Consider the following 23550-nt stretch of genomic DNA (forward strand, 5'->3'; position numbering starts at 1 on the left):
AAACCTTGGAGGGCTTTCGATGATCTACAAAATGTGGTACATTTCCAAGTGGTAAAAATAATGTGATTTTGCACAGGTGCAGAAATATGAATGAATGAAACAATGATAGCTGGGAAAATCCACAAAGACAGAACAACTGAATTACAGATATGTAAAGAAAGAAAGATTATCTCAAAGTGGTTTTATCATAGTTACACAGCCATAGAAGAGATCATTATTCTTATATCAATTAACTGGGAAAATTAATTTTTTCTTCAGTTTTATTTGGCAATGTAAAGAGTCACTCAGCAAGTATACAAGTATTTGGAAAGACTACAAATATGTTTAGGTTCAGAACAATGTGCCCTTTAGGAAGAGTGTGCCTTACAGATTTAGAATACACATTTTAAAATATGTGTGATAATAAACAACAGAAGACATTCATTATTTGACAAACTAAGATCAGGTAATTTAAATGATTAAAATAATTCACCATTTTCATCATGAATGAATTTAACAAGCCCATAAACTAGAACACCACAAAACATCATTTATTTTAAGGACACCTGTAGAGGGAAGTAAATAGTAAGATTAATGAAATGGGCATCCATGGCTTTGTATGATTAATTTCCTTAAATCACTCCACTTTCAAAATTGTAAACCTTTCTGCTTAAAGTTGTTTTCTTGTAAATAACATATAATGAGATATTTTAAATACCTTCTCTCAGAATATCTGTTTTTGAGGGGATAGATTTAAATATTCACTTCCTTTGCTCATGTCTGTGGTGTCTTTGCAGGTGTACACCATGTTTGTAAGTGTCTATTCATGGTATTTGCACATTTGATTGTTTATTTATTTTGTTCTTTCCTGCTTCTGAGAGTTTTCGTACGATTTAGCTTTAGTTCCTTTCTTAGTATATTAATTACATTTCACTCTTTATTATTTTAGTACTTGCTTCAGTGTTTCCAATACATGTTTTACTTAAGTCAGTCCTGAATAGAAACTAGAGTGTGTCTGTCTACTGCTATTAATTTTGGTCAGAGTGCTATGAATCTCTCACTTTTGCTTTTTATACTATTTTTATTGAGAATATCATTCATGCGTATATTTTTAATCAAGTCTGTCATTCATTTAGCTTGTTCATATAATATATTCATTCAATATATCTTCAGTTTTTTTCACTTGAAACAAAGGATTTTTGGTTAGTGAGTTTTTTATTTGCATGTATTTTGATGGTTTCCTACATCATTACTGTATCTAAACCCTACCAACTCTTTCTCCACTTTTCCAATGTCTCCTGCCATTCTCTCTCAAATTCACAACTTCTTCTTTAATAATTATTTTTGAAGACTATCTCTCTATTTCTTTCTCTCAGATAGAGGGGCAGAGACTGAGTCTATCTAGTGTCACTTGCATGTAAGTAGCTAAAGTGCTGACCTCTTGGGATTTGCTGCCTATCAAATGCCTCCAACCTGTAGAAAATTGATTCTCCCTCTCTTAGCAGTCAGTTATTGCCCTTCATCTAGGAAAATGGTCTTCTGAAATTTCACTCATCCAACTTGGTCTTATCTAGGCAACTACATTGTTGAATTTTCATCATTACAACTCCCTGGTCATGTTTAGAAGACACGCTCTTGCAGCAGGTGTCCAGTTTTCTTCTCTTATCATCTTTCTGCTCCCTCTTTCATGATGTTCCCTGTAACTTATTAGGAGAAGTTTCTTTGTCAATGTTCTAATTAGAAACCGGCATCTCATAGTCCATGATGCTCTCTGTACCTTAGGTGGAGGGTTGTTTGTAGATATTCTGATTAGAATTGGGCTTCCAATAGTCCTTGTACTTAGTTGGAATGCTTGCTTGGTAGATATTCTGATTAAGGTTAGACAACCCATAGTCATAAAGCACAGTCATTTTTTTTTCAATTAACATTTTAGAATTTTACTTCTTTTTCTTTTACCTACATCGTTTCTGAAATAAGATATTCTGGAAATTTCCAATTCCTTCCACTATAAATATGATGTTTCCATTTCTCATTTTGGGGGAATAAATTCAAGAATTTTTGCTTTGTCTTTGGGGAAGTGTAGTTCAAGTCTGACATGATTGCATACATGCTGTCTTCTTTCTCAATACATGATTAACAGTTTGTCATTTGTTTTGGAAATGTCTCTATAATAATCCAAGTAGTTTCTTCTTGTGTGTCTGTGGATATGTGTGTATACATTTGGAGGCCAGGGGTCAAACTCGAGGTTTCTTTTCATAGACTATCCACCTTGTTTTCATGGGTCCTGAGTTATTATTTATGTAATCTGGCCTGACGGACTAGCAAGTCCAAGGGATCCACCATTCTTTGCCACTCAACGGACTAGCAAGTCCAAGGAATCCACCACTCTTTGCCTCCCAACACTGGACTCAAGCACCTGGATGGTGTATTAAATTCAGGCTTCCATGTTTGAATGACAAGCATTTTACTGACTGCCTCCCTAGCCATAGTTTACAAAATTCTGTTACATGTGTTCTTTCTTTTCTTCCTATTGTTCTAATTGCTTATACATCACATCACAGCCTTACAGATTCCAACATTTCTGACTGGTGTGTTAATCATCTGCATTACTGTATTGAAATACTCATGAAAATATGACATATACTTCAATAGTTTCTTTTTTTTTCTTTTTTTTCTCTGTGTAGTTTTGGTGCCTGTCCTGGATCTCACTCTGTAAACAAGGCTGGCCTCAAACTGACAGAGACCCACCTGGCTCTGCCTTCTAAGTGCTGGGATTAAAGGTATGTGCCACTACCACCTGGCTCAATAAGATTTCTTTTGACTTACTTTTGTGGCATTGGGTTTCATGCTTAGTAGCTTTGCTCTGAGGAGACTGGTGATGAGACAGTATCTAAAAGTGAGACCACACAGCAAATCAAAATCGTTCCAAGTATTCTTAGGGAAAACTGTGGTGGCTGAGCCTCCACTCATCATCTATATGCATCAAAGATTGACTCACACATACATAATCTGGAACACTTAAAACAGCTGACAAACCTAGCAATCATATCAGGATTCTAATTAAAAATAAGGAAACTGAGGTACAGCGCACTCAGCTAACCTGGTGGACATCGTCGTAGAAACAGTGAAATCAGGATTTACATTAATAAGCTTGAATGTAGAGGCAAGAATCTCAGCATGTTTTCTTTGTATTTTAGGAAGCAAATGTATATGTGTATACATAGCTCTTTATGGGGGAAAAGTATAAAAACAATGAGTTTTAAAATAATCTCAGTTTTCTTCTCAATTTGGGGAAAAAAGAGATGCTGATTGATTAATCCCTTTTCCTCCTCAAGGTATTTTATAAAAAATAACGAAAATGAATGGGTATAAAAAATTGAGTTCCAACATATGTTATATTTTTTTCCTGTTCATGATAAGATATTTCTTTTACTACTGGCAAATTTAAAATTTGTCTGAGACAACCAGTCAATCAGAAAATAAACTTTTTTCTTCTTTCTTTGCAAGAGAAATGTGGAATATTGACTCTTATATAAATCTTACTAAATTGTAGTAAACTTTCGTTACATGATAGAAGGGTGTTTAACTGGAAAAAAACCCCTCCTCTCCTCAACACCGTATCCCAGCCCGGCCTCTGGCAGAAGCCTTCTACCCCAACAGAGGCCAGATTAGCACCCAGAACCCCAGACCACACCAGCTTTCTGAGAACCAGAAGCTGGCCAGCTTTCTGAAAACTAGAGGATCAGAGGCCAGGTTGTAGATGTAACCATCTTATTAAATAAGAAACACAGAGCCAAATTCAGAGTTAAAAGCCCAAGAGGTCAGAGCAGTAGTTAAGAGATAGGAAGCCCTTTCTCACCCTTCACTGTCACTGCTGTCTTTCCTCTCAGCAAGAGACCTACTTCCTGTGTGTTTGTCCTTTTTATTGACTCTCTATTCTGCTTTCTCATTGGTTGTAAATCCAACCACATGACCTCCTCATCACTGCCCATCTATACAGACCTCCAGGTCTTCTATGGTTGGTATTGAGATTAAAGGCATGTGTCTCCATGCTGGTGGTGTCCTTGAACACACAGAGATCTGCATGTCGTGTGATCGGGATTAAGGGAGTGTGCTACCATTGCCAGACTTTTGCTATGGCTTGCTATTAGCTCTGATCCCTAGGCAACTTTATTTATTAACATACAAATAAAATCACATTTCAGTACACATAAAATATCGCCATACCAGGTTCTCACCAAACTTCAGCCTCCAACTTGGGCAGCAATCCCCTGATGAACCAGACTCCTACCAGACCATCAGAAGTCTAGCCCTCAACTTGGGCAGAGACATTCTACTCAACTACAGTGTTCTCCAGCCAGAAAACTAGAGATGAAATAGAAACCAAAGAAGAAAACATCCATCCAACAATGACAAACCCAGAAATCAGCACATAGACCTATTATTAACCCAAATCCAGATCCCTAAACATCAGTATAAAAATATAGTAAACAACAGCCAAGGCAATATGTGATCACCAGAACCTACCCTTCCCACTACAGCAAGCCCTGAATATTCCAACTTAGCTGAAGCATAAGAAAACCATCTTAGACCTCCTGAAACTGAAAAGCTTCTGTAAGGCAAAGGACACAGTAAATAAGACAAAATAACAGCCTATAGAGTAGGAAAAGTTCTTCACCAACCCTACATGTGACAGAGGGCTGATCTCCAAAATATATAAAGAACTCAAGAAACTAGACATCAAAATACCAAATAATCCAATTAAAAAGTAAGCTACAGAGCTTAACAGAGAATTTTCAACAGAATAATCTCAAATTGCTGAAAGACATTTAAGGAATTGCTCAACATCCTTAGTCATCAGGGAAATGCAAATCAAAACAACTCTGGGATACCATCTTACACCTGTCAGAATGGCTAAGATCAAAAACACTGATGACAGTTTATGTTGGAGAAGATGTGGAGCAAAGGGAACACTCTTCCACTGTTGGTGGGAATGCAAACTTGTACAGCCACTTTGGAAATCAGCATGTTGACTTCTTAGAAAATTGGGAATCAATCTACCTCAAGACCCAGCTATACCACTCTTAGGCATATACCCATGGAATGCTCAATCATACCACAAGGACGAATGTTCAACTATGCTCATAGCAGCATTATTCATAATAACCAGAACCTGTAGACACACTAGATGCCCCTCAATTGAAGAGTGGATAAAGAAAATATGGTACATATACACAATGGAATATTACTCAGCTGTAAAAAACACAAAGACATCATGAAATTTGGTGGCAAATGGATGGAACTAGAAAATATTATACTGAGTAACCCAGACTCAGAAAGACAAACATGGTATGTACTCACTCATAAGTGGATACTAGATGTAAAGCAAAGGATAATCAAACTACAGAAGGTACTTGAAAGAAAACTCCAACTAAAGGAGGTTAACTACATTCATGAAAGCACAGGCAATCAATAATCTCACACCAGCATAACCCAAAGAAGGAAAACACACACACACACACACACACACACACACACACACACACACACACAAAACAACAACAGCAGCAACAATGAAATAGCAGGACCATTGGTCATTGATACCTCTTAACACCAATGAACTCAAATCCCCAATAAAAAGACACAAACAAGATGGATATTAAAACAAGATTCATCCTTTTGAGGCATACATGAAACACACTTCAACATCAAAGATAGACATTATCTCAGAACAAAAGGTTGAAAAAATAATTCCAAGCAAATGGCCCCAAGAAGCAAGCTGACACAGCTATTCTAATATATAACAAAATAGTCTTCAAACCAAAATGAATCAAAAGAATTGGGAAAGAATATTTCATACTCATCAAAGGAAAACTCCACCAAGATGATGTTTTAATTCTCAACATCTATGACCCAAATGCAAGGGCACATATGTTTGTTTGTAAAAGAAACATTACTAATGCTTAAATCACACATCAACACTCACACATTGATAGTAAGAGACTTCAATAACTGACTCTCATCAATGGACAAGTCACCAGACATAAACTAAACAGAGAAATAGTGGAGTGAACAAATGTTATGAACCAAATGGACCTAACAGCTATCTATGGAGCATCGACAAAATCCAACACATATTCAGGACTAAAGTATTAGAGATCAAGGATATAAGCAACAATCCTAAGGCAATATATATTAAGTCAATAGCTAAAATCAAATTAAACGGAGAGAAACTCAAAGCAATTCCACTGATATCAGGAATAAGACGAGGTTCTCCACGGTCTCCATATCTAGTCAATATTGTACTCAAAGTTCTAGCTGGAGCAATAAGACAATTAAGGAAATCAAGGGGTTATAAATTGGAAAGGAAGAAATCAAAGTATCACTATTTGCAGACACTATAATAGTATACATAAGTGACCCCAAAAATTCTACCAGGGACCTCATACAGCTGATAAACATCTTCAGTTAAGTGGCTGAATACAAGATTAAATTTAAAAAAATCAGTAGCCCTCCTATGTACAAATGACAACTTGGCTGAGAACGAAATCAGGGTAACAAAACCCTTCCTAATAGCCACACATACTATAAAATACTTGGGCTAACCAAGCAAATGAAATATCTGTTTGACAAGAAGTTCAGGTCTGTGAAGAAAGGAATTGAAGAAGATATTAGAAGATGGAAAGATTCCCCATGCTCATGATTGGCAGGACTAACAATAATAAAAATGGACATCTTACCAAGGTAATCTAAATCTACAGATTCAATGTAGTCCCTATCAAGATCTCAACAAAGTTTTTTACAGACCTAGAAGAAACAATACTCAACTTCATATGGAAAAACAAAACAAAAAAAACCCCAGGATTGCTAAGACAATCCTGTTAAATAAAAGAACTTCCAGAGTTATCACCATGCCCGATCTCAAGCTCTACTATAGAGCTATAGTAATAAACGCCACCTCATATTGGCATAAAAAGAGATAGGTCAATCAATGGAATCAAATCAAAGACCCAGACATATATAGATTAATATCTGTCATCCTGCATAACACTCAAGTTTAAAGGGATCCAGATACATTGAACCTGATGGAAGAGAAGGTGTGAAGTAGTCTTGAATGTATTGACACAGGAGACAACTTCCTTAACAGAATATCAATAGTGCAGGAACTAAAATGGACAATTAATAAATGGGACTTCATGAAATTGGAAAGCTTCTGTAAGGTAAAGAACACCAACAGTAGGACAAAACTGGCAGCCTGCAGAATGGGAAAAGATCTTCAACAACCCCACATCTTACAGAGGGCTAATTTTTAAAATATATGAAGGACTCAAGAAATTAGACATCAACAAACCAGGTCATCCAATTTTGAAAATGGAGTACAGATCTAAACAGAATTGTCAACTGAAGTATCTTAAATGACTGAGAAACACTTAAGGAAATTTCAGAATCCTTAGATATCAAGGAAATGCAAATCAAAATGACTCTGAGATTCCATCTTATGCCTGTCAGGAGGTCAAAGATCAGAAACACAAATGACAGCTCTTGTGAGAGAGGATGTGGAGCAAGGGGAACACTCCTCCATTGCTGGTGGGAGTGAAAACTCACACAGCTACTTTGGAAATCAATTTGCCAGTTTCTTAGAAAATTGGGAATTGTTCTGTCTCAAGACTCAGCTATACCACTCTTGGGTATATACCCAAATGATTCCTCATTATACCACATGGACACTTGCTCAACTGTATTCATAGCAGCTTTTTTTGTAATAGGCAAAATCTGGTAAAAATCTAGATCTATCTCAACTGAAGAATGGATAAATAAAATGTGGTACATTTACACAATGGAGTATTACTCAGCTGTTAAAAACAATGAACTCATGAAATTTGTAGACAAATCTATGGAACTAGAAAAAAAATTATCCTGAATGAGGCAACCATACCCAGAAAGACAAATGTATGTACTTATTTATAAGTGAATATTAGCTGTAAAGTAAAGGATAATCATGCTATAAGCTACAGACTCAGAGAAGCTAATAAAAAAAAAGAGGGCTAAAGGGGAGACAGTTCAATCGCCTTGGTTAAGGGAAGTAGAAAAGATTTCTCAGGTGGACTTGTGGTGGGTGGGATCATGTAACAGGAGGACTCATATAAAGGGGGCAAATGGAGACCAAGAATAGTGGAAGATAATGGAAAAAGGGGTCACTTAGGGGTGAGGTAGGAACCTAGTGCAATGGAAACTCCCAGGAATCTGTAAGGGTAACCCCAGCTAAGACTCCTAGCAAAGGGGGATACACAGTGTGAACTGGCCATCACCTTTAACTCCGCAAGGCTTCCAGTGAAGGAATTGGGACACCAACCCAGCTACATGATCTTCAATCTACAATTTATCCTACCTACAAGATGTGCTGGAGTAAAGATGATACCGAAATTGTGGGAGTAGCCAAGCAATGACTGGTCCATCCTGAGACCCATACCATGAGAGAGAGTTCACACCTGAGGGCCAGGACCCAGAGTTGGGATAGCCAAGAAATCTAGGATCAAACCAAATACAACTGGCCAAGAAAAAAAAGTCAATGAAATAATTCCTAATGATATTCTGCTAAACTAATAGATTGGTGCCTAGCCCAATTGTTACCAGAGAGGCTTTCATACAGCAAATGATGGAAATAGATGCAGTGACCCATAGCCAAACATTGGGTGGACCTTTGGGAATCTTCCAGAAGAGGGGGAGGAAGGATTTTAAGAGACAGATGGATCAAGGACAAATAAAAAAAAATCCCACAGAAGCAACTAACCTAGGCTCAAGGGTCTCACATAGACTGAACGGACAACCAGGGAGACTACATTGAACTGACCTAGGCCCTATGCATACATGTCACAGTTGTGTAGCTTGGTCTTCTTGTGGGACTCCTAACAGTGGGAGCAAGGGCTTGTCTCTCACTCTTTTGCCAGCTTTTGGGACCCTAGTCTTTACAGTGGGTCACCTTGTCCAGCCTTAATATGAGTGGAGATACCTAGTCTTATTACAACTTGATAGTCTGTTTGGTTGATATCCTTGTGAGGCTTGCCCTTTTTTAAATAGAAATGGAGGAGGACTGGACTGTGGGACGTAGAAGGGAGGTGAAGGGAAAGACTGGGAGGAGAGGAGTGAGGGGAAATTATAGTCAGGATGTAAAATTAATAATAATAATAATATAATTTTAAAAAGCAGAGAGAGCATTTAAAAGCAATAGCTTAACAAATCAATCATCATGGCTATCTGTACCTAAAAGTTGGAAATGTGAGTATACAACTATTAATCTATTGAGTTCCAGTAGATTCTGTTAAAATGAAATATTTATAACACAAGTCATTTATATTCAAATAATTGAAATGCTACTACTATCTTTTAAAAAAGAATATTTAGCTGTACTTTTCTTATACAACTTTACTTGGTGGGTGAGCAGACATCTTAGTCATTTCCATAATTGTGCTGTCAGATGCATGGATGCTACTGCGCTAATATCTTCTTCTTCTCCTCCCCCATTTCTTCCTTCTCCTCCTTCTTTTCTTCTTCTTTTAATGATATCTGCTGTTATGAAATAATCACTTTTTATTGGACAACAATTGATTGTGTGTGAGTCTGAAGGAGAAGTTCTGTAAGTAAATGCTTCTTTCTTATTTGGCAGTCTCTCTACAAAGCAGCAGGTGGCAGTAAAAATGCAAACAAAATGAAGCAAACACACACACACACACACACACACACACACACACACACACACACCCCTCCCAAAATATAGTTAGATATCAGAAGTTTCATGCTTATCTGATTTTTTTTTGCTAGTTCGGTTGATTTGTTTATTTATTGTAAAGAATTAGGCAACTAAGATCCCTGAAGAATTTCAGAATTAAATTCAGACAACTTAATCCTGAACTATGTAGCAGTAAGACTGTCTAATTCTATAACACACATTCTTTCAAAAGGAATTGTTTCTCGCATCCTATTGTACAATCAAAAACTCTGTGGTTAAAATTAAATCTGTATTTTAAATTATCCCCAGTTTACACATACAATTAAAATGACTGCATTTAAGTCACCACTAGAGATGCTATCTAATTCCTGTGAAAATATAAAATTTCAGATAAAAGCATTCTGAGCTGTTTTTAAAGGTAAAGCTTGATATTAACTTTAACATATTCATAATAAAATTTATTGTTATAGCTCCAATATATACTTTATGGCTGATAAAATCATTAGCTATACATTGTGTAGTTTTAAAAGCTCAGTTACAAGGTGAATTAATTCTAGTTTACTAACTCACTAATTAAATCTAGCAGTTAAGTGGGAGATAAGGCTTCTAACAGCAAAATAGATTAGTTGCAGAAAGGCCAGGCAACATGGATTGAATCTCTCTTTATAATTCATTAATAAAATTTTTACTATCACTCTAAAACCTGATAAGAAAATTTTGTAAAATGAATCAGAAATACCCCCAAGGCACATAAAAATAATCATCACCTTAAAAACTGGGCTAACATAGTCCCATAGGGAGAAAGATGTCTTTAGACCCGTGATGGAGATAGCACATCCTAGCCAATGAAGTCAATCATGAGCATATCACAATAGCTGATTCTTGCACACACCACTGTGAGAGTCATCAATCAGTTTTAACAAGGTATAATCTTCCAATACTCACTAATGTCTGTGAAAAGTCACCCCTGGTCACTACTGTGTATGTATTCACCACTCTGTCTTATAGTTCCAGGTCTTCTCATGTTGAAAGTTTGATGAAGCAGATAGATTAATTGCTGATGGAATATGTATACATCATTTAAAATTGAGAGTATAGTTATAACAAAGGATGGTTTCCTCTGGTAACCCCTGCTATGGTTTTCCTTCCAACTCATCAAACTAGCTGCATTATTCATGGGAATGGTTACGCTGTGAGTAGCCATATCTCATGAAATCATATCTCTTTTCTGAATTTGTTCTTCACATCCTGCTTTACCAGGACAACAACCTCCACTCAGAGGCTCTTGGACTACATCATTTCTATCACTATCTAGAATATACCTTTTCCTACTAATACACTTGTTCTTGATCCTACATATGCTTTACATTGTCAAGGCCATTAAAAATTGATGCCTCAGCCGGGCGGTGGTGGCGCACACCTTTAATCCCAGCACTTGGGAGGCAGAGGCAGGAGGATCTTTGTGAGTTCGAGGCCAGCCTGGTCTACAGAGCGAGATCCAGGAAAGACGCAAAGCTACACAGAGAAACCCTGTCTCGAAAAAACCAAAAAAAAAAAAAAAAAAAAATTGATACCTCTCCAAAATGGTTAGAAAGAGGTCCTGTAGCTCATAAGTACAACCCTCCCCACGTCTTTATTTTGTTCTTTAATTGATATCTCACAGACAGTTGCCTCTGCTAATGCTATCGCCCTCCCTACATTCTGTCCATAGCTCCAGAAATCCTCCCTCTTCTTTCTCATATCCTCGTTTTCCCCCCATGCTAGATACTTTCAAACAATGTATAAACTACTGCATTCCAATATAGGAGATAAACTCATTGTCATATATTTTAAATTTTTATCAGTTTCCTCATAAAACAAACTAAACTCTCAAGAATCAAACTAGAAAACATTATTTGCACTACCATAGAACGATGAAGTGCTAACACCCCTGAGTTTCCGTCATCTCTGCTATCACTGGTGTTCCCATCACTGGTAGTGTACTCTTGCACTACTTGTCACCACACATTTTACTGGAAGATTAGAAAGACTGTGACTTGGGATAAAGCTAAGTGACCATAAGTTCTATCAATGAAAATATATAAACAAAACAAAACATTGAAAAATCAGTTAACCCTGGTCCGTTAGATGAATTGTAAGTTTCTAAACACCAAATTGGACAGAGTATATCCAGATCTGATGCCACCCATGACAACTATTACATCTAGGGGCCTCCTAGTTTTTTTTGTTGTTTGTTTGGTTGGGGTTTTTTTTAGCCTATTAAAGTTATATTAAGTCTATGAAGAGGAGTACTGTGATTTATTTCAAAGCATGGGTGAATCTCAAAAGAACTGTGTTGAAAGGGAGAGCATATATAACTTATTTTATATTTTATGATTACATATGCACAAATACTAGGAAATAGCAATACAGTGAGTATAGTCTCCAGCTTCTGGATGGGAAATATTGACAATAAGTCACCAGAAGTGGAGCTTCTGAATCAAGAGAAGTTTCTGTATCATGGCCGTGGTGGTTCATTTACAATTATATGCCTTTCTTTTAATTCATTTAATAAAATAGATTCATTTTATTATTTCTATAGTTAATAAAATGGATCTGAACTTGGGAGAGTAAAAGTATGATCAGAATATATTGTCTGAAAAATTTTCTTTTTAATGAAATGGTCAAAAATAAAAGACACAAAAGAAAAAAATAGTCTAAACAATATTTCATCTGTTACATGTTCTCAATATAAAATAGCATTTGTCCTAAGGAGATTATTCTGCTCCAGTATTCAGAAATTTCCAACCATCAGTCTACCATACAACATATTATAAACTATCCTTTCTTGCTTAAGCTATATTCACTCCTTTCCAAAGAGATTGCAGTAATTTTTTTACAATAGAAAAATATAATTATAACTAATTCTATAAAGTGTAAATGTACTTCTCATTCTAGTTGTAATATATTTCATGCTTTCATTGCTTATCTTACAAACTCTCCCAATCATATACACAAAAGAAGATTTAATAGAATATTTTTTCAAAACGTAAAATTCTCCACATTAACATCAGCCAATTTCTAAAATGCAGCCCCTGGTGACTGGAAAATGGTTCACTGGGTAAAATGCTAACTATAAAAGCATAAAGTTGTGAGTATGGATCCCTAGTGCTCATGTAAAATCCAGGTGTGGCGGCACAGGGCATATGGAGACAGGTAATTCCTAAAGACTTATTAGCCAGCTACTCTAACAAGTCAGCGAATCCCAGGTTCAGTGAGAATCAAGTGGAAAAATCTAAGGTGGAGAGAAATCGAGGACCCCTGGCCCCATAGCCCACATGTGTATGCACTCCTACATGGACATGAACCTGCACACACTGCCACACTGCTCTACACACACACACACACACACACACAAGCATGTACAAATACTTAGACTACAAATTAGGGGAAAAAGGAAAATAGAAAATGTAGCTCTCCTGACTAATAACAACAGAATTTTACAAATTTCACTACCCAATTTTGATAGCCGCATTCAGTGAACTTCAGTGTCTTCATCCAGTAGAGCAAGGTTTCCTTAACTCAATGAAGACAATCTACATGAAAACACATATTAACATTATGACTCACAGTGAACCTGAAAGGTTTTACCTGAGACTCAGAATAAAACATGTTTGTTGCCTTTTCTATCTCTATCCAATATCATATTAGACTCCCTGGATAATTAAATAAAGGGGAAAGAAAAAAATCAAATGTTAATTGGAAAAGGAAGAAAGAGTAGGCTGGAGAGATGATTCAGTGGTTAAGAGCACTGAGTGATCTTCCAGAGGACCCAGGTTCAACTCCCAGCACCCACATGGCAGCTCACAACTGTCTCTACAGTTCCGGGGACCCAACATCCTTACACAGGCAAAACATCAATGCACATTAAATAAATATATATATGTGTATATATACATTAAACAAAAAAACGGAAGAAAGGGCAGTGTACACGCAGAAGTAACATGACTGTGAATGTAGAAAGTCTGACAATGATGACAAAGACTTGTGGCTAAATCCCACAGAGATTATGACTGAGAATAAAACCCAGAGGATCTCCAAGAAAGAAAAATCAAATCAGTAAGTTTGACTTTACTGTTTAATAACTTTTTCTATATGAAAAGAGTCAGAGTCTATGGTTCAAAACTTTCAATACGCCAGGCAGTGGTGGTGCACGCCTTTAATCCCAGCACTCGGGAGGCAGAGCCAGGTGGATCTCTGTGAGTTCGAGGCCAGCCTGGGCTACCAAGTGAGTTCCAGGAGAGGCGCAAAGCTACACAGAGAAACCTTGTCTCGAAAAACCAAAAAAAAAACCAAAACAAAAAAAAAACTTTCAGTACATTGCCTGCTAGAAAAGGGATGATAGCTAAGTCTCCCACTATAGTTATCTCCCTAGGAATGGCATTTTAGTGACTCTGCAGGTGGTGCCAATCTCTTTTGGACAAGAGCAAAGACGGAAGTTTGATCATCTGCTGAGGTATATGCATTGCATCTTCAAAATACCCTGTTAGATGCACTCAGACTGTCCTTAGGTCTGCTCGTAATGTTAGGAATGAGAATTATGTCTTTTTTATTTAGTTTTATTTGAACTTTTCACAGGTCTACATTGCAGGTTAACTGTGGTGAGAATAGTATGTACCTCCTGTCACCTTTGTAATAATGACATTGATTGAAAACAAAACATAAGTAATAATCTAGCAGACAAATCCCTCTAGGCAAATGTTACTAATTCCACATTTTATTCAATGATCCTTATTTTATTTAAAAAAAACAAGTGTTGGGGATTTTTTAAACTTAAGTTTAATTTCTGACAGATTATTGTTAATTTTAATCAAATAGGAAAATCATATTTAAACTTATAAGTATATAATTCATATTATATCATTAACAGAAAATAAATTATGTAAGGAAAATATTAAATGTCAACAAAATATTCTAAATTATATATTTGAAGAAAACTATATATATAAACATTTGGAATTCCAAATTTTCATCTATGAAAGTACTTATTAATTTGACAGCATAAAACAATTGAAATAAATTTTATTTCATTGAAAAGTATTATTATAAAACAAAATTTAATATTCATTTAATTTCTAAAGTAAAATATTAAATATAACATGAAATATCCTCCAAAGACATTGTATCTGTACTGATAGTTTCAAAACTTTGTTTCATAAAAAACAAAATCCTTACTTTTTTTATTTGACTACAATTTTAATTGAAATTAAAATAAAATTATTTAAAATATAAGACATCACTTCCACATCAACAAGGAAAATATTTTAAATAGAATTTTGATTGGCATATAAAGTATGTCATAAGATATGAAGCATGTATAAAGTAAAAATTGAAGCTTGTATTACATGTAACTTTCATTTTAATTGAATACTCAATCTTACTTTTACTTGACTTCCTTGTACAGAGTGATGGGCTTCACCAAAGACATTTCACCCTGACGTCACCTCTTTAGACCAGTTGCAACTAGGAAAGGCATTACAGAGAACAGAGCTCAGAGGATGGTAAGTCTGTGGAGGTGTGTGAAGGTGGGTTCACAGAAAACTGACTTGAAGAAGAACGTACAGAAGGGGTGTCTATTAGGCCACCCAGCTCTAGAAACCCAAATCACTTGCACTGAGGAGTTTCTAGGAAGTATGCCGCCCATGTGGAGCCTGCACAAGGCATGGAAATGTTGGGACAACTTAAGATTAATATATTTTTAAAAAATTTTACTTGTGTATGAGTGTCGGATGCAGTTTTGTTCACTACATGGTTGTCTGGTGCTTAATACCTCACTGCATCTTGGCGGGGTAACCACTGCAATTTCCCTTTCTTACAAATACAGGCCGAGTACAAATGCAGCTTAGTGAGGCTGAAATGAATACATCTGCGGCTCGCTTTCCCTTTAAAGGCTCGAGGGAATCTTTCCAGCAGCCACAGGCTTGGAGTGGCCTCACACTACTTTTGCCTTTGTCTTCATGAGCCTTGCCCTCTTCAAGTGTCAAGTAACTCTGGGTCTTTCTCTTATAATGTGGCACTTCACTCCAGACCAGGACATCTCAAGGTCACTAGGTTAATCATAGCAGTAAAGACTCCCTCTGGATTTAAGGCAGTTTTTCAGATTCCTGGCACTCAGACATTGTATCAGGTCCTATTATTTGCCACAGGGCATTTGAAAACAAGATACAATTTTTATGCAATGGGCCTTATGACAGATATAAAATCAGGCATATTTAGGGTTTAAATATGAAAACACCAGCTTTGAATTACATAATTACTATATTAAAGAAATATTAAAACAACTGTAAATTCATGTAGACACATCTTGCTTAAAAGTGCACATATTCATATATATAGGTATCTCTATGATATGTGAGTTTGCACCAATATTTTAACAGTGACGTTTTTCTTGCTGGTGCTTTTGTATTTTATGCTTATTTAGCTTGACTTCCATATAAATATAATTAAATGCTTGGGTAATTAAATCTCCTATATGGATACTTTTTATTCTTGATTAATATGATCTATTGAATGTAAGCAGTTTGGGGAAAATATGTCATTAAATCAAGCACTATATGGTGGCTAGAAATCCAGCTCATAGTGTTGGTGAATGTATGTCTTAAACTGTAATAACATGAAAGTTTAATGCATAAGAGTTTGTCATTCTAGACTTAAATGCCCTGCACTCCTCACTACCTGTGGATTTGAACATCAATAATCAGTGAGTGAGGACACAGGTGTTAACTCTACCAAAGCTTGGCAATTTATTTTTTCTAACTTCAATCTTCAACACAATCACTGTGTTGACATAATTCCTGCGCATTCTCTTGGTCTCACCAGGGGATATGTGACTCGAGTCTTACATGCCTCATGCTTTTCAGACAAAAGGGATCTTAGTGCAAAATACTGATAAACAATATAATTACGGTGGTCCCAACATGAAGGTACTTGTTAGCATCACAAACAGAGAAATATGAATTTAAAACAAAAATGCCTCAAACATTTTTGTTTGGTTAGTGCTTTAGGAAGGTTGATGAAAGGGGATTGATTGATTTGAAATGATAATATTCTAATTCTTGTTTTAAAGATCATGAAATTATGCAATGGCACACAGTGAGCAAAAAGATTAAAATGATAACTTAGAGCAGTGTTGATCCAAAGGAAAGACTGGATGGAAACAGTTCTATTCTTATAAAGGACAATAAAATTAAATTGATTTCCATGGAGACCCGTAGCAAGAGGTGCTTAGTTGTGGCCATCCATGGCACATGTGGACAGTAGAGAATGGAATTAGTAAGTTCCTTCATCATCATCCTGTCAATCTCTATAACTAACATGGTGCACATATATTTATCGGGTCCTTTATTTTTCTAAAAACTATAAGATATTTCCAGAGATGAATTTTCTAGCTTTTCGTGGTTGCCAAAGCTCTCAATGCTCACATTACTTCTTAAGTTATGAATGCCCTTAAAGTGTCTCATTTAGTGTTCTATGAAATGCTAACAGAACCTGATAGTGTTGGTTTCCCCATCATTTTCCATAAACTGAAGGGTATACTCTGATTGCTTTCAGACCCCGATTCCTGAATTTATTGACATTTTAAATTCAAATGTCAAAGCAAGTAGTGATACAGGAGTGTGTTTTCATAATGAATGGGACAGTTGAACTTTTGAAAGAAAATTATGATCAGTGGATGAATTACACACGAAATGGGGGGTGATCTTCAGCATTCTCATTTTGTATACAATAAGCTATTTTTAATAAAATCAATAATATTAATTACATTAATATTAACTTCTAGGTAGGAAGCAACTTTTTCCTTAACCTATGTCAAGTTTATTTTTTCTGAAATGAGGTGCAGAAATTCCCTGCAATTTGTTGACAGACAAGGTATAAACACACTAAGGCATTTAAGTATTTAAAAGGAGATCAGGCATTTGGTACATATTCATGCCTAGGGCATTGCTTTTCAAAATTTAATATAAACAGAAATAGCCTAGAGATCCTGTCTCTGATGTATTAAGGTCCAAAGATTCTGGATTTCTCCCTAACCCCGAGATGTCCCCAGCTGCTGAATCAGAGAGCACTTTGAATAGCCAGTGTCCACAGTAAAGCAAATCTAATGGCCTGGGGTGAATAGAATCATCAGAAGTAAAATGCCTGTTCGTGGATACTTGTGTCTATAGGAGAAAAGTAAGGGGACAGCTAGGAACTATAGTCAGGCAATTACAATTCATAAGACATAGGTGTGTCTTTTCTGGTCTTGGATATAATTTTTAAGGTTTTAAACATCCTTTTGAATAAAACTACTGGTAGAAACAGACACTGTCCCAGATTTTAATGCAATTGATGTGTTGCTTATAAAATCAACGTATATATGTATGAAAGGACATAATGCCAGCATTCTCTACCTATCAAGTCTAAGCTGTGTGATGCTTGACACAAATGTAAGCCTCTATGATTTTCAGGTTCTGGCAACTGGAACAGAAATAGTATGCAAATTTTGAAAATTAAGATCCCAAGTCATTTCTTCTGTGAGCACAATCATACCTAAAACTGTGTCATATTAATTACTAAAATTTAGAATATATTTAAAGACTATTGAAAGTATTGCAAACTGTCCCATAATATACATAAATATAATATAAGTTAATGAAACATTACGGATGCCAATAGTCCATTCATATATATGAGAGTATTTCTCTGTATATGAGAGTATTTGTCTGTGTGAAGATGTGTCACTTTAAAGTAAAACAGAAGAAGTAATATTCAAAAGAAGAAAGCCTAGAATAGCTATTAAAAATATCCACTATGCTTGATTTTAAATAAATCAGTATAAAAGATATAAATTAGATATGTTATTTAAATCCTATGTGCCTTGATGATCACGTATTTAAAATGGAGATAACTTTATTCATTTCAGAATGTTGTTATAACTATCTAAAGTGTACAGAATGAATATCAATTTCTGGAAAGTGTTAAGGTATTAGTAAATGCCAGCATTCCAGTTTGGGGTGTACAGATTAAGAGTATCACAAACCATGCAGCTTCTAAAGGAACGAAACTTATTTCTCACAGTTCTGGTGGTTGGCAAGTCCAAGAACAGTCATTAGCCAACTTGTTGTCTGCTGACACCCTACTCTGCTCTCACATTCAGAGAGGGCACACTTTGCTCTGTGCTTTTGTGGTGGGAAAGAGGATGTTAACTCGGGACATCTTTATCACTGCATCAATCTCATTAATGAGGGCATGTATTCTGACACCACCACCCTTTGGTTTAGAATTTCAACATATGATAGCTATAAATATTTACACCATAATAACTAGCTACAATTAAGTTTTTTTTCAAAAACTTAATTGATGGATTATTCTTTTAATACATTTAAGGGTATCCACCAGAATATTATTTTTATTAATTAAATGTTTTCTTTGGCAATTTCATAAATGTACGTAATTCATTTTTATGATTCCCACCCTCACCTCTCCTATCACATCCTCCACCTTCTTGTAGGTCCTTTCCCCATGTTCATGTCTTTTTGCTTTGTTTTGTGACCTAGTGAGTTTAATTCAGGCTATCATTGTGAACCGACTTTGGAACAATTCAATGAGGCATGGTGAACTAACTTATCACACTATATTGACAGCTGTATGTATTGTCTCCTCCTTCCCCAAGATCCACCAACAGCTAATAGTCTAGCAGTACAGGATAAGAGCATGCCATGAATGCAGAGATCCATGGCTAGGCCCCAGGTGAATCTCTGGGAGTCCAATTAGCGAGAATGAGGAGGGTTTATATGAGCGAGAATTGTTGAGACCAAGGTTGGATAAAGCACAGACAAATAGCCAAATGGAAACACATGAACTATGAACCGATGGCTGAGGGGTCACCAACTGGATCAGGCCCTCTGAATGGGTGAGACAGTTGATTGGCTTGATCTGTTTGGGAGGCATCCAGGCAGTGGGACTGGGTCCTGTGCTCATTGCATGAGTTGGCTGTTTGAAACCTGGGGCCTATGCAGGGTCGCTTGGCTCAGCCGGGGAGGAGGGGACTGGACCTACCTGGACTGAGTCTACCAGGTTGATCTCAGTCCGTGGGGGAGGCTTTGCCCTGGAGGAGGTGGGAATGGGGGGTGGGGTGGGGGGAAGGTGAGGGGGGCGGGAGGGGGCAGAACAAGGGAATCCGTGGCTGATATGTAGAATTGAATTGTATTGCAAAATAAAAATAAAAATTAAAAAAAAAAAAAGAGCATGCCATGAATGACTGTCCTCTGAGCCAAGCACCACATTCTTGAGACACTCAACTGCACTCCCTTATAAACAACCATCCCAGTTGGTCTTGACTGTTTATACTCCCTCTTAAAGTCCTGAAGAGGGTCACCAAACCCCTGCTAGAGTACTCAGCTACTCCATCCAACCTGTTGTATGCAACTTGCTTTAATTGCACATGGCCTCAGAGAAGGGCAGAGTATGTAGGTAGGGCAAACACTAGCTGAGCAGTATCTGTCTATGAAGCTACTACTACAAGGAAATCCTCACCCCTGCTGATAAAAACAAACAAAACCTTTTTCAAGTGTGCCCTGAGGGGGAAGGCACGCCCACACACCCTTAGGTAACCCCTAACCTATGCCCTGTAAGGAGGCCCAATAAACTTATTGGTTCCCCAGTGTGAACTTTGGCAGAACTATACCTCAGTTTGTCTTAAGGATCTTAGGAAAAGGTTTAGACATTATTTGCATATGCCCTTGGCAAGGAATTTTAGCTACAGGCCTCAGAAGCATGTCTCTAATACATGTGTGACTATTTACAGCCCCAGACTCAGGTTAAACTTACATCATTTCTGACTGTGGATGGGGAACTCTCCTAATGAACACATCACCAAGGGGACCTTTGACCACATAAGTCTAAGTTAATTAGACCTAATTTACAAACAGAGGCCATGACTTTGACAGAATGTCAATATAATCTTAAAATGGGGACTGTGTGGCAGCTTATTGATATTGATTGAAATATGGAAAACTGACTGAGATATACCAAAGTTAATGACAAGAACATGGGAAATTGGTGGGTACAGATGGCAGGAAAGTGGCAAAGGTGAATTATTATGAATAAAGAGCTTCCTCAAAGTGCCAAAATGAGCTATCTATCACTCAAGCAAGTTGGTCTGCTGTCTCATCAAAAACAAACAAACAAACAAACAAAAAATCCTGCAAAAACTATCACGTAAAATTATTTCTAGGAATGTTATGAAGCAACATTGAGTATGTTAGACCAAACATGTCTCTTAATAAATGGTCATGTCATGTAGACATAAGTCATGATAGTTTTTCTAGTCTAGCAGTATGTGAAAGTGTTGCAAATTCTCATGTCTAAATCTCCATGCTTTAATAAACAACACACTGAAGGTTCAAATGTCAGTCCTAGGTGAGACAGAAATGCCCTGTGCTTCCAAGTTGCATTTATTTCTTCCCTTTTGTGCCATATTTATCCTTAGCTGTCTACCAGATGTTTTCAGAGCACATGTCCATATGATGACAGTGTCTTTTTAGCATTTTCTCAGTCAATTTCACTCAATTAAGATTAAATATTTCTCCTTGGTCATTAGATATAAATCTTTTATTCTCACTCTATTACTTAATGCCCTCCTTGCCTATGGCATCAAACATGTTTGTCACAAATAAAAAGCTCCTCAGTAATTTTGCAGCTAGTTTTACTGATATAAAACCTCTACACTCAGGTATGTGGCCCAAAAGACTATAAAATGCTACTACTATTACTACTACCACTGCTACTATTACTACTAGTATTTTGCTTTTCTATGACTTTTTTTCTATAGTGCCAGGCTGCCTTTCATGTGTGCTTGGCAATGATGTGCAAGTGCTCATTCTGTGGAAATAAGATTGTCAAAACAAATTCTTTATGCTTCATGATATCTTGATTTAGTGAAAGCTCATAGATGGCTTAGTATGTATGATAAAAATCTAATGCTATTTCAGCCCCAGGTATTTATTGTTAAAGTAATTATAATAAAAGTTTATAGAGTAAAATGTCCATCTCACACTGAGCAAGGAGCTATGATCACACTGGCAGAGCATGTGTGTGGGTAAGGTGGTGAAAACAGTTGATAATTAATATCTTTATTAATTAATAATAAATATCTTTGAGATGAATTCATGGAATTCCAGTGTTGGTGGATATACCCAGACCCACCGTCGCATAAAGTCAACCATAGTGTAAATAACTGTGAAAAGCCATGGAACAATTTTTGCATGCTCATATTCCAGCTTCCCTTCTGGAGCTCTCTTCTATTCAGCAATCGTGAATAGTATTAAAAAAGCATGGGAGGAGGGGACTGGACCTACCTGGACTGAGTCCACCAGGTTGATCTCAGTCTGTGGGGAAGGCTTTGCCCTGGAGGAGATTGGAATGGGGGGCGGGCTGGGGGGAAGGTGAGGGGGGCGGGAGGGGGGAGAACAAGGGAATCTGTGGCTGATATGTAGAACTGAATTGTATTGCAAAATAAAAATTTAAAAAAAAAAAAAAAAAGAATATAAGCTTGCAAGAAGAATCTAAGGTAGTCCTAAGACATGTAGTAATAAGCTTGTAAGAAATAAAGATGCTAGTTGTAAATGTAAGTTTAAATAAGAAATAAGATGGAATAAACATAAGAAATATGATAAATATATAAAAAATAATAAGAAATATATTTGCTAAAGTAGTTCTATAGTTTCCTTAAGGTGTATAAATAAGTAGATGTTAATATGTTATATGTGAGTTTGTAAAATGTTGAATGTGAGTCTAAATGCTTTGCAAGGCAAAAAAAATGTTATATGTGAGTTTATAAAATGTAAATGTTAAAAGTGAATCTATTCTTAATGTATATGGTTGAAAGAACCTGAGACACAGAAGGAAATGTCCTAGTAGACTGCAAAGTAGTCAGTCTGAGTAGTTTTCAAAAGCTCCAGAAGCCGCTAAGAAGCTAAGAATGGCGGACGCCAGAACCAGCACAAGGCATCCGCAGCTGAGATCCGTGGAAAATCGACACAACACAGAAAAACCTGAGCTAACATCAAAAACGGTGCGGTTTAGAATACTACTGTACCTAAAAAGGTCTCTGGCTTAAGAATAAGTTCAGAGACGCTTGTTTGAACAAAAATTGTTAACTGCAAAAAGTTTTGGTTAAAAAAAACATCTCTTCATATTTTGAAGTGAAAGCCTAATACCAGAATTTATTTCTTGTTTGAACTTTTTAAACTTAAAATGAGATAAAACTACAAAAAGATTTTGGTTCTGGATTTCTTCATATTTGGAAGGCTAGTACCAGAATTTATCATTTGAATTTAGGACTTAATGAACTGAACAATAGATTTCATTGCAATGGGACAATTTTGAGTTTACTTACAGTAATGACCCAGAAACTGTTTTCTGGGACTGGTTTTGTTACAAATGGAATTGTTTAAATGGAAAAGTTTGGGTTTTCTAATTAGGCTTGAGATTTTGTTTAAAAAAATTATAAAGAAAAGGGGGAGAGTTAAAAAAAAAAAAAAAAAAAAAAAGCTTTTTCTTTCTTCAGTTAACCCAGAAGGGACTCTGTGACCTTGACATAGAATATGATTTTACTTTGATGTCATCTACAAAACCTAAGGAAACAATCTGGAATAGATGATAATCTCCTAATGAAATCCACCTATTGCCATATTAACACAGTCAAACAAGTGATTTGATAAAGGCTTTGGAAAGGAAGAGAGAACTCTTAAAAGAAGGGAGAGGTAAATGCAAAAGGAGGGAGGTGGGTAAAATAACAATATCAGAAGAACCACAACAAATCG

The sequence above is a fragment of the Peromyscus eremicus genome, chromosome 11 (assembly GCF_949786415.1).
Source record: "Peromyscus eremicus chromosome 11, PerEre_H2_v1, whole genome shotgun sequence".
Lineage (NCBI taxonomy): Eukaryota > Metazoa > Chordata > Mammalia > Rodentia > Cricetidae > Peromyscus > Peromyscus eremicus.